Source organism: Pan troglodytes, chromosome 10, assembly GCF_028858775.2.
Source record: "Pan troglodytes isolate AG18354 chromosome 10, NHGRI_mPanTro3-v2.0_pri, whole genome shotgun sequence".
Taxonomy (NCBI): Eukaryota; Metazoa; Chordata; class Mammalia; order Primates; family Hominidae; genus Pan; species Pan troglodytes.
This window is the reverse complement of record NC_072408.2, coordinates 115,675,264-115,687,945: the sequence shown is the minus strand read 5'-3', so window position 1 is coordinate 115,687,945 and position 12,682 is coordinate 115,675,264.

Below are 12,682 nucleotides of genomic sequence, written 5' to 3'. Positions count from 1 at the left end.
TACTAAAATTACAAAAAATCAGCCAGGAGTGGTGGGGTGTGCCTGTAATCCTGGCTACTCAGGAGGCTGAGGCAGGAGAATTGCTTGAACCTGGTGGGTGGAGGTTGCAGTGAGCCAAGATGGCACCACTGCACACTCCAGCCTGGGCTACAGAGCGATACTCTGTCAAAAAAAAAAAAAAAAAGAAAGAAAAAGAAAAGAAAACAGACAGGGTCAGGCCAGGCGCAGTGGCTCTTGCCTGTAATCGCAGCACTTTGGGAGGCCGAGGTGGATGGACCACTTGAGGTTAGGCGTTTGAGACCAGCCTGGCTAACAGGTTGGTGAAACCCTATCTCTACTAAAAATACAAAAATTAGCCGGCCGTGTTGGCACATGTCTGTAATCTCAGCTACTCGGGAGGCTGAGGCAAGAGAATCACTTGAACTGGGAGGCGGAGCTTGCAGTGAGCCAAGATCAAGCCACACTGCACTCTAGCCTGGGCGACAGAGTGAGACCCAGTCTCAAAAAACAAAAAAAAAAAAAAAAAAAAAGAGAGAGAGAGACACAGGATCTCACTCTGTCACCCAGGCCAGAGTGCAGTGGCGCCTTGAACTCCTGCGCTCAAGCAATCCTTCTGCTTCAGCCTAGCCAGGACTACAGATGCATGCCATAACACCCAGCCAAATTACTTACTTTTTGTAAAGACAGGGTCTTGCTATTTTGCCCAAGCTGGTCTCAAACTCCTGGCCTCAAGCAATCATCCCACCTCGACTTCCCAAAGGGTTAGGATTACAGGCATAAGCCACCACGCTATGACATATTTTTTTTTCTTCAATAATAAAAAATGGATAAGGTGAAACCCACTTTTTACTTTATATCTAACTAGTTTGAATTTTAATACAATAGTCATGTATCACTTATATATCATATGACCCTTATAAAGTTCCCTGTGTGTTTAATTCATCACGGGCGCACTTGAACATTCATAAAAGTTAGTCCAATATCTTCATGCTCTCCACTGCCATCACAGCAATAATTTACGTTGTGTAAATTTTGGTGTACCAATTCTAAATACCTGGATTTTCTTTTTTTCTTTTTTCTTTTTTTTTTTTGAGACAGAGTCTCACTCTGTCGCCCAGGCTGGAGTGCAGTGGTGCCATCTCAACTCACTGCAACATCTGCCTCCCAGATTCAAGCAATTCTCCTGCCTCAGACTCCCGAGTGGCTGGGTTTACAGGCACATACCACCTCGCCTGGCTCATTGTTTTTCTATTTTTAGTAGAGACAGGGTTTCACCATGTTGGCCAGGCTGGTCTCGAACTCCTGACCTCAAGTGATCTGCCCACCTTGGCCTCCCAAAGTGGTGGGATTATAGGCGTGAGCCACTGCACCCTGCCTTACCCAGATTTTCTCTTTGAATCTCGAAACAGCCCTATAAGGCAGGTGCTGTTATTATCATCCCCACTTCAGAGCTGAAATTCAGAAACTTGCTCCAGCATCCACTGAAGTTAAAGATGGCTATCCTAATATCTATCATGCCCATGCCTATATATATACCCAAGATAAATGAAAACACACATCAATCAAAAGGCTTCTGTAAGAATGTTCATAGCCCCTGTTAACTAAAAAAAAAAAAAAAAAAAAAAATCACAAATGTGTAAATTCAGAGAGGAGAAGAAATCTTATTTCTTATAAGGGGTTATAGCCCACAAGGTGACCAGTCCATGGCCTGGGAAGTATGCCTCCCACCAAGAACAGAGACAGGCACTTTGAAGGAGGAGGGGTTGGGTTAGGAGCTTTGTGCTGAAGGGGTTGGCTGAATGATATATCCAGCAGGTTACAGGAGAAGCTATGAATATTTATGAAGGTGACCCCAACACATGTGTATGAACAAATGTGCATGTAACATACAACCCATGTTCACTTTGGGGTGGAGACTTAACATTTAAATGTATTACAATTAGGCCAGCCGTGGTGGCTCATGCCTATAACACTAGCACTTTTGGAGTCCAAGGTGGGTGGATCGCTTGAGCCCAGGAGTTTGAGACCAGCTTGGGCAACATGGCGAAACCCCTGTCTCTACAAAAAATACAAAAAGTAGCCGGGCGCAGTTGCGTGCACCTATAGTCCCAGCTACTTGGGAGGCTGAGGTGGGAGGATTGCTTGAGCCCAGGAGGCAGAGGTTGCAGTCAGTTGTGATTGTGCCACTGCACTCCAGCCTGGGCAACAGAGTAAGACCCTGTCTCAATCAATCAATTGATCAATCAATCAATCAATGTATTACAATTAGAACCTACACATCAAAATGTCTTTTCAGGAAATGCAGGCACATGAGGTTGCGGTTTCGTAACCCCACCAGAGGCAGTCCATAGTCAGTGATCTTTTTATTAGGAGAAAGTTACCAAAATCAGTCTGTTGTTCAATCAAAGCTGTAGTTGTTGTTATGACTGGAGGAACAGCATGTCAGTTGGGTGTCTGTGAGCTAGATGAGTTGTAACTGTTTTAATATTGCTTCTTCTGAGGCCAGTGCTTGTTTCGCTGCTAGAGAAAAAGAAAAATCTTGTAACATAATTAGAACATAGTTTATTCCTTAAGAGTAGGGGGCACCTGAGTTAACCCTTGCCTGACATGGCCTTAGGCTGTGTTTATAATTTCGTTTCTTATTGCCACAAAAAGTCTGTTCTGTCAGTCTTATAATCTCTCTCTCTTTTTTTTTTTTTTTTTGAGACAGAGTCTCACTCTATTACCCATGCTGGATTGCAATGGAAAGATCATGACTCACTGCAGCCTCTGCTTCCTGGGCTCAAGCGATCTTCTCACCTCAGCCTCCCCAGTAGCTGGGACCACGGACACGCACCACCGTGCCTGGCTAATTATTTTATTTTATTTTTTATTTTTTTGTAGAGACGGAGTTTCACCATGTTGCCCAGGCTGGTCTTGAACTTCTGGCCTCAAGTGATCTGCCTTCCTCAGTCTCCCAGGGGACTGGGATTACAGGTGTGAGTCACCATACTCAGCCCCCTATTTTAGCATTAATGCTGATCTTTTCTTGTATCTAAACCACAAAAGGAAGGAAGGGAGTATAATGTGGTGTGCCTGACCTCCTGTCTCATCATGGCTGGAAACAAAGTTTTTAATGTTTTTCCGGGGTTCCCTCTGCCAAGAAGGGTGTTCATTTAGTGGACCCTTAGGATTTTATTTTGAATTTACACCCCAAACTGGAAACAACCAAATATCTATGAGACAGAGGATGGATAAACAAATTGTGGTGTTTTCAGGAAACAAACCTCCCCCCCTCAAAAAAATTCACACAATGGAATATTATACAGCAATGAAAAGAGAAATACTATTATATATAGCAACCTGAATGAATCTCAGTCATTAGGTTAAGAAGAAGCAGCCAGACACTTAAGAGCTCATATTGCATACTTCTACTTTTATGAAATTCAAGAACATACAAAATTAATTGACAATAACAGAGGCTGTGAGAAGAGTGGTTACCTCTGGGGGAGATACTGACCAGCAAGAGGCATGATAAAATTTCCTGGGTTGCTGGAAACGTGCTCCTTAATCTGGGTAGTGGTTGCAGGAGTTTATGCATATGTAAAAATTCATCAAGCTGCATATTTAAAATTAAGATTGATGCACTTGACACAATTAGGGAAGAAAGAAAGAAAGAGAAAAGGAGAGAGGAAGTAAGGAATAAAGGAAGGAAGGAGGAGGGAGTGGAGGGGAGGAGAGGGAGGAAGAAAAACGAAAGAAGGAGAAAGCAGGCAGGCAAGGAGGGAAGAAGGAAAGAAGAAGAAAGAGGGTGAGAAAAAGAAAAAAGGAAAGACAGATTGTGCTTGTAGTCACACTGCCTGGAAGCAGAGGCCCAAATGTGAACTAGGTTAGGGTTGCCAGATCTAGGAAATAGATTCCAGGACACCATATATATATGTGTGTGTGTGTGTGTGTGTGTGCGCGCGCGCGTGTGTGTGTGTGTCTATCTATCTATCTATATATATATTTTTTGAGACAGTGTCTCGCTCTGTTGCCCAGGCTGGAGTGCAGTGGCGTGGTCTTGGCTCACTGCAAACTCCGCCTCCCTGGTTCAAGTGATTCTTGTGCCTCAGCCTCCCAAGTAGCTGGCATTATAGGCATGTGCCACTGCACCAGGCTAATTTTTTTATTTTTAGTATAGACAGCGTTTGCCATGTTGGCCAGGCTGGACTTGAACTCCTGATCCTCCCACTTTGGCCTCCCAAAGTGCTAGGATTACAGGCGTGGGCCACCTCCCCAGAACGCCCTGTATTTTATCTGGCAACCCTCACCCAGGTTGTGTCCAGAACTGGGGTACTCAGTCACTACACTATAGCTTTTAATTGAGAGCCAGAGAAGGACCCCAGGCATCAGTGACCAGGACTGGAGGTGGCCTGTGGCTTCAGAAAGTCCTGTACTGTGTACAAACAAGCATACTTAGAATTATTATTTAATTTTGGAAAATGAGCTTGGGGGACAACTATTGTTTTCGTGATATAATCTACACAAAGTAAAGTTCCACAGTATCTTCTTGGCTGTTGGAATAAGGAGAAAGGTACCCACTAGGAAGGGTGTAAGAATTTTATCTTTATTAAAAAGGAGAGTGAGTTTAAGAAAAAGCCAGGCACGGAGGATCACGCCTGTAATCACAGCACTTTGAGAGGCTGGGGCAGGAGGATCTCTTGAGCCCAGGCGTTTGATACCAGCCTGGGCAACATGATGAAACCCCATCTCTACAAAAAATTAGCCAAGCATGGTGGCACATGCCTGTAGTCCCAGTTACTTGGGAGGCTGAGGTAGAAGGATTGATTAGCCTGGGTGGTTGAGGCGGCACTGAGCTGAGATCTTGCCATTGCACTCCAGCCTGGGTAACAGAGCAAGACCCTGTCTCAAAAGAAAAGAAAAGAGAAAATTGAGAAACACTGATACGGTTGAAGCTGTCCATTTTACAGTTAAGGAAATTTAAGTGCCCTGAGAGAGCTCTGTGGGACCAAGGCCCTTTCCACTACCCTGAAGTCCAAAACTCACTGATCCTAGTAATGGGAGGCCCTAGACCTTTGAAAGCAAATTCTGTTTATTTGGCTGGAATTGTAGAAGTTAAGGGTCTTTTTGACCCCACTGGGTGGTTGATAAACAAAACGACCTCCTGGTAGTTCTGAAATACAGTCAGGCCAGGGCAAAAACATTTACCTGGAGAATTCTCCGCAGGAGTCAACCCTGGTGGGGCCAGGAAGTTACAGAATAACAGGTTAACTCCCACTCTCTTTCTCAGACAAAATTAGCTTTAATCACTTTTTCAAGTATTAAGCAGTATTTAAGGATTTCAAGTATTTATGCAGCAGGCATAAAGAAGAAAGTAAGAATCCCCTGCAATTAATCCCACCACCAGGAAATAGGGACCATTACTTTGGGCAAATATTTCCAACTGTGAACATAAACACGGGCAGGTGGCAAAAATAGTATCATGTGACATATGTTGGTTCCTCTGTTCACTTGTACCAACATGACACACCCTGAGCCTCTTTCCACAACCACTATAGAACAGTGACGTACTTTTTATTTTTCTTTTAATTTATTGACGAAGTCTTGCTCTGTTGCCTAGGCTGGAGTGCAGTGGTGTGAACATAGCTCACTGAAGCCTCGAATTCCTGGGCTCAAACGATTCTCCTGCCTCAGCCTCCCAAGTAGCTGGGACTACAGGATGGCATCCTTTTTACACAGGATACCAATGTACCTGGATGTAACATTTTTTTTTCTTTTTTGAGACAGGGTCTCACTCTGTTGCCCAGGCTGGAGTACAGTGGCGCAATCACAGTTCACTGTAGTCTTGACCTCTAGGGCTCAAGTGATCCTCCCTCCTCAGCCTCCTGAGTAGTTAGAACTACAGGCATGTACCACCAACCTGGCTAATTTTTACTTTTTTTTTTTTTTTGTAGCGACGGGGTCTCCCTACGTTGCCCAGACTGGTCTTGAACTCCTGTGCTTAAGCGATCCTCCCATGTTGGTCTCCCAAAATGCTGGGATTACAGGCGTGAGCCACCATGCCCAGCCAGATGTAACAATTTTTAAAGTCAGTCCGTAGGGTTGAATTTACCTGTCATTTCTAATTTGTCGACATTAAAAATATCCTAGATGTGTTTCTTGGCACACTTGCCTGATCATTTCCATAAGGTCAGTTCCTAAAAATGGAATCATTATGCCAGGGTTTGTACATTTAAAATATTGATCCATTTTGCCAGACTGCCATCCAACAGGGCGCTAGCAATTTACACATTTAAGGAGGCACTTACCCTCATGTGCCCACTTTGTACTTACATGGCCCTGAGAGTGACAGCTGAGAGTGACAGCCTCCTTAAATTTTGCATCCTTCCTTCTCCCCACCTTACTCCAAGCCCTGCTAAGGAGATGGCAAAGTTTCATGTCCACTGGGCTTTGTATTTATTTCTTTGTAAAGTGCCTATTCTTTTTTCCCCATTTTTCTATTGAATTGTGTTGGTTATTTTTCTTATTAATTTGAAATAACTCTTTTTTTTTTTTTTTTGAGATGGAGTCTCACTCTGTCACCCAGGCTGGAGTGCAGTGGTGCGATCTCGGCTCACTACAATCTCCACTTCCCGGGTTCAAGCAATTCTCCTGCCTCAGCCTCCTGAGTAGCTGGGATTACAGGCGCATGCCACCACACCTGGCTAATTTTTGTATTTTTAGTACAGATGGGGTTTCACCATATTGACCAGGCTGGTCTCGAACTCCTGACCTCGTGATCTGCCTGCCTCGGCCTCCCAAAGTGCTGGGATTACAGGCGTGAGCCACTGTGCCCAGCCTTGAAAGAACTCTTTATATGTATGTGTATTATCCCTTTGTTGCAAATATTTTCCCCAATTTGTCTGTCCTACAAAGGTTTGAAAAATTTTTTAGCTGTGGCTTGCATTTGTAATCCCAGCTACTCAGGAGGCTGAGGTGCAACTGCCAAATGGGTTATCCTTGCCCGCTGCCTAGACAGAGCCAATGTATCAAGTCAGGGGAACTGCAATAGTGAAAGAGTTTAGGATCAGGGTTCAGGGTTTGTTTTCTGTGGGTTTTTTGTTTTGTTTTGTTTTTGAGACCGAGTTTCGCTCTTGTCATCCAGGCTGGAGTGCAGTGGAGTGATCTTGGCTCACTGCCACCTCTGTGTCCCGGGTTCAGGCGATTCTCCTGCCTCAGCCTCCTGAGTAGCTGGGATTGCAGGCGCCCATTACCACACCTGGCTAATTTTGTATTTTTAGTAGAGATGGGGTTTCACTATGTTGGCCATTGTTGGTCTCGAACCCTGACCTCAGGTGATCCGCCTGCCTTAGCCTCCCAAAGTGCTGGGATTACAGGCATGAGCCACTGCGCCTGGCTAAGGTTTTTAAGGGTAATTTGGTGGGTAGGGGGTCAGAAAGTAGGGAAGTGTTGATTGTTCAGGTTGGAGACAAAGTTATAGGGAGTTGAAGCGGTCCTCTTGTGCTGGGTCAGTTTCTGGGTGGGGACCACAGATCAGATGAGCCTGTTTATCCATTTGGGTAGTGCCAGCTGATCCATTGAGTGCGAGGTCTGCAAAATATGTCAAGCACTGATCTTAGCTTTTACAACGGTGATGTTATCTCCAGGAGCAATTTGGGAGATTCAGAATCTTGTAGGCTTCAGCTGCATGACTCCTAAACCATAATTTCTAATCTGGTAGCTATAATAATTTGTTAGTCCTGCAAAGGCAGTCTAGTCCCCAGGCAGGAAGGGGGTTTGTTTTGGAAAATGGGCTATTAACATCTTAGTTAAACTTTGAAAAAGTTAAACTATAAACTAAATTCCTCCCAAAGTTAGTTTGGCCTACACCCAGGAATGAACACGGACAGCTTGGAGGTTAGAAGCAAGATGGAGTCAGTTAGGTCAGATCTCTTTCACTGTCATCGTTTTCTCAGTTATAATTTTTGCAAACGCAGTTTCAGAGGCAGGAGGATTGCTTGAGCCCAAGAGTTCAAGGTGGCAGTGAGCTATGATTGTACCAGCCTGGGAAAAAGAACAAGACTCTAACTCTAAAAAATCAAAAGCAAAACAAAAACTTTTTTGTAGTTAAATCTATTTCCTTTTTTTTTTTCGTCCTTTATGATTTTTGCATTACCATTTCTTTATAGTGGTGTGTGGTTTTATAACATTTTTTTTTTTTTGAGTCGGAGTTTCGCTCTTGTTGCCCAGGCTGGAGTGCAATGGTGCGATCTCGGCTCACTGCAACCTCCACCTCCCGACTTCAAGCAATTCTCCTGCCTCAGCCTCCCGAGGAGCTGGGATTACAGACATGCGCCACAATACCCAGCTAGTTTTTGTATTTTTAGTAGAGACGGGGTTTCTCCATGTTAGTCAGGCTGGTCTCAAACTCCTGACCTCAGGTGATCCACCCACCTCAGCCTCCCAAAGTGCTGGGATTACAGGCGTGAGCCACCGTGCCCAGCTTTATAACATATTTTTATATGGCTATAGTCATGTTTAGAAACCCTGCTTCATCTCTCTCCCTTGCTTCATATTAAAAATTACTCACACAGACTTTTTATAACTTTTGAAGGTTTTTTTTTTTTTTTTTTTTTTTTCCTGAGACTGAGTCTCACTCTGTTGCCCAGGCTGGAGTGTGGGTGGTGTAATCTTGGCTCACTGCAACCTCTCCCTCCTGGGTTCTAGTAATTCTCCTGCCTCAGCCTCCTGAGTAGCTGGGACGATAGGCGCCCTCGACCATGCCCAGCTAATTTTTGTGTTTTTAGTAGAGGTGGGGTTTTGTTATATTGGTCACACTGATCTAGAACTCCTGACCTCAGGTGATCCACCCGCCTCGGCCTCCCAAAGTGCTGGGATTACAGGTGTGAGCCACCGTGCCTGGCAACTTTTGAAGGTTTTTTAAACATTTAACTATTTGACTCATTTGGAATTAATTATGGAGACTAGCAGTGGGGTAGGGATCCGCATTTACTTGCTAGCCAGTGGCAGCAGAACTGTTGGTTGAGTAACTCACTCTTACTCCACGCTTCACAGATACCTACCTCCTATTATCGTTCACCAGACTTTCCTGTGTGTTTGAGTCTATTCCTGGACTTAATGTTGTGCTCCATTCATCTGTTTGTGGTTTTCTAGGCCAGCACCCATTCTATGTTTGTTTTTGTTTTTGTTTTGTTTTGTTTTTGAGATGGAGTTTTGCTCTTGTTGCCCAGGCTGGAGTGCAGTGGCGCAGTCTTGGTTCACTGCAACCTCTGCCTTCCAGGTTCAAGGGATTCTCTTGCCTCAGTCTCCCAAGTAGCTGGGATTATACGCATGCGGCACCACACCCGGCTGATTTTGTGTTTTTAGTAGAGACAGGGTTTCACCATGTTGGCCAGGCTGGTCTTGAATTCCTGACCTCAGGTGATCCACCCACCTCGGCCTCCCAAAGTGCTGGGATTACAGGCATGAGCCACTGCACCCGGTTTTTTTTTCTTCTTTTTTTTTCTTTTTGAGCTGGTGTCTTGCTCTGTAGCCCAGGCTGGAGTGTAGTAGTGTGACCTTGGCTCACTGCAACCTCTGCCTCCCAGGTTCAAGTAATTCTCCTGGCTCAGCCTGCAGAGTAGCTGGGACTACAGGTGCACACCACTATGCCTGGCTAATTTTTATACTTTTAGTAGAGACAGGGTTTCACCATATTGGTCACACTGATCTAGAACTCCTGACCTCAGGTGATCCACCCACCTCGGCCTCCCAAAGTGCTGGGATTACAGGCGTAAGCTGCTGCACCCGGCCCCATTCTGTTTTAATTTCTACAGCTTTGTCATATGTTTTAATATCTAGCAGAACAGATTCCTTCCCTTTAATCTTCTTTTTCCTAGTTTGCAGGTCTCTTCTCCCACGGTTACTTTTCTGGGGTGGTTTAGTCATTAAGACCAGGGACTCCGGAGTCAGGCAGACTGGGCTGGTGCCCCAGCTCCACCTTTCCTATCCATGTGTCCTTGGGCTGGTACTTAGGGAAACCAGGGCACAGTGGGGAGGCCATGTGGCAGGAAGCCCAAGGGCACACATGTAAATATCAAACATGCTTGATGTCATCTCACCTCCACGGTTTCCAGGATCTCAGACAAGTCCCCTCTTGAAACCTCCTAAGTAAAATGGGAAGGGGAACAGGTAATAGCAGTACTTTACTCTCAGAAAAATTAAATAAAGAGGGACTTTCTCCTATGGTGGAATTAAGATGAAACAGTGACTGTCACGTGATGCAACACACATATATACCCAATAAATGTTAGCTTGTCCAGTTATCTGTTGTAAAGATCCCTACGCTCAAAAGAATCAAATTGGGATTTCAATAGCATTTCCATTTAATTTAATTTTGAGAGGTTGTTAACTCTACCATACTGAGTCTTCCCATCCAAAAACAAAGCTTCTCCATCTCTCCATTGATGCCCTCTTTTTTTTCCCCTTTGGTAGAGTTTTTTAACTCTTCATATTTTTCTTTCAAAAATGGGGTCTACTGTCCTATGCTGTTTGGTGGCCTGCTTTTTTTTTCTTCCACTTAATATTTTATAAAAATCTTTCTGTACTAGTGCATGGTTTTATAATATTTTTATGGCAGCATATAAAAGTTATCTATTGCTGCATAACAAGTTACCTTAAAATTTAGCAGCTTAAAACAATAAACATTTATTATCTCATACATTTTCTTTGGGCCTAGAATCTGGAAGCAGCTCAGCTGGGCAGCTCTGGCTCAGAGTGTCTCATGAGGTTGCACTCCATATGTTGGCCATGGCTGTGATCTCATCTGAAGGCTTGAATGGGGGGCCTGGCACAATGGCTCTTGCCTGTAATCTCAGCACTTTGGGGGTCCGAGATAGGCAGATCACTGGAGGCCAGGAGTTTCAGACCAGCCTGGGCAACATGGTGAAACCCTGTCTCTACTAAAAATACAAAAAAACTAGCTGGGCATGGTAGCGCACGCCTGTAATCCCAGCTACTTGGGAGGCTGAAGCATGAGAATCGCTTGAACCCAGGAGGCAGAGGTTACAGCGAGCCAAGATGGTGCCACTGTACTCCAGCCTGGGAGACAGAATGAGACCCGGTCTCAATTAATAAGTAAATAAATAAATAAAGGCCTGACTGGGGTTAGAGGATCCATTTTCAAGGTGGTGCATTCACATGACAATAGGTTAGTGCTGGTCATTGGCAGGAGACCTCAGTTTCTTGCCATGCGGCCCTCTCTCTTTGGCTGCTTAAATGTCCTAAATGTCCCCATGACATGGTAGCTGGATTCCCCCAGAATGAGAAATCCAAGAGACAGCAAGACAGCAGCTTCAGTGTCTTTTATGACCCCTAGCCTCAGAAGACACATGCTGTCATATCTGTGATATCCTAGTGGTTACACAGGTCAGTTCTATTTATTGTGTGAAGAGACTCCACAGGGCATGAATATCAGGAGATGAGGACCACTGAGAGCTATCTAGGAGGGACATCACATGCATATACCCAATTGATCTAACCAATGCTTTCTTATAGGACATTAATCATTCCATATTAAGAGTTGAGATTCTTTTGTTTGTTTTTTGAGACAGAATCTCACTCTGTCACCCAGGCTGGAGTGCAGTGGTGTGATCTTGGCTCATTGCAACCTCCATCTCCTGGATTCAAGTGATTCTTGTGCATCAGCCTCCTGAGCAGCTGGGACTACAGGTGCACGCCACCATGCCTGGCTAATTTTTGTATTTTTAGTAGAGACAGGTTTTTGCCATGTTGGCCAGGCTGGTCTCTAACTCCTGGCCTCAAGTGATTCACCCACCTTGGCCTCCCAGTGCCGGGATTAGCAGCATGAGCCACCGCACCCCACCAAGAGTTGAGATTCTGAGGCTCAGCAAGCGTCAGTGTGTTGCTTGTGATCATAGTGAATAAAAGGCAAACTCAGGTGAATACACCCCTGGCAGAGGCCAGGGAACACCTCGATCTGGCAAGCAGGTTAAATGAAGGGATGGGTAGAGGAAGGGAGGCTTCAGCCAACTCCGCACAGGGGCGGAGATCCCTCAACTGCCTGGCTGCTGGTGCCTATTGACCCACCCAGAGCGATGCTGCGTCAGAAGCCCCAGATACCTGACTTCCATATCCAACCCTGGACACCCTGGCCCAGGTGGCTGAAGCTTTGAGTCCTCTGAACACCGTTCCCTGCAAATAGTAGAACATCCAAACTGTCACCTCCCAGGCTAGAAAGGCCAACAACCCATGCATGTGGTCTGGGGTCTAGTTGGCCTGGGTTCAAACCCTAGCCTTGCTCTGAGCCTCATTTTCTGCAGCTGATGAAATGATCATGTTAGATGCGTTCCTTTCCTGTGGCTGCTGTAACAAAGTGCCACAAACTGGGAGGCTTAAACCACAGGCATTTACTCTCACAGTTCTGGAGCCTGGAACTCTGAAATCGAGTTGCTGGTTTCTTCAGATGGCCACGCAAATCTGCTCCTCACTCCTAGCTCTGGCGGTTTGCTGACCATCTCAGGTGCTCTTTGGCTTGTGGCAGCACAACTCCAACCTTCAGGAAGCATTTTCCCCTTGGCTCTGGGTCCAAATTTCCCCTTTTATTATTTATTTATTTATTTATTTGTTTATTTTTTGAGATGCAGTTTCACTCTTGTTGCCCAGGCTGGAGTGCAATGGCGCAATCTCAGTTCATTGCAAC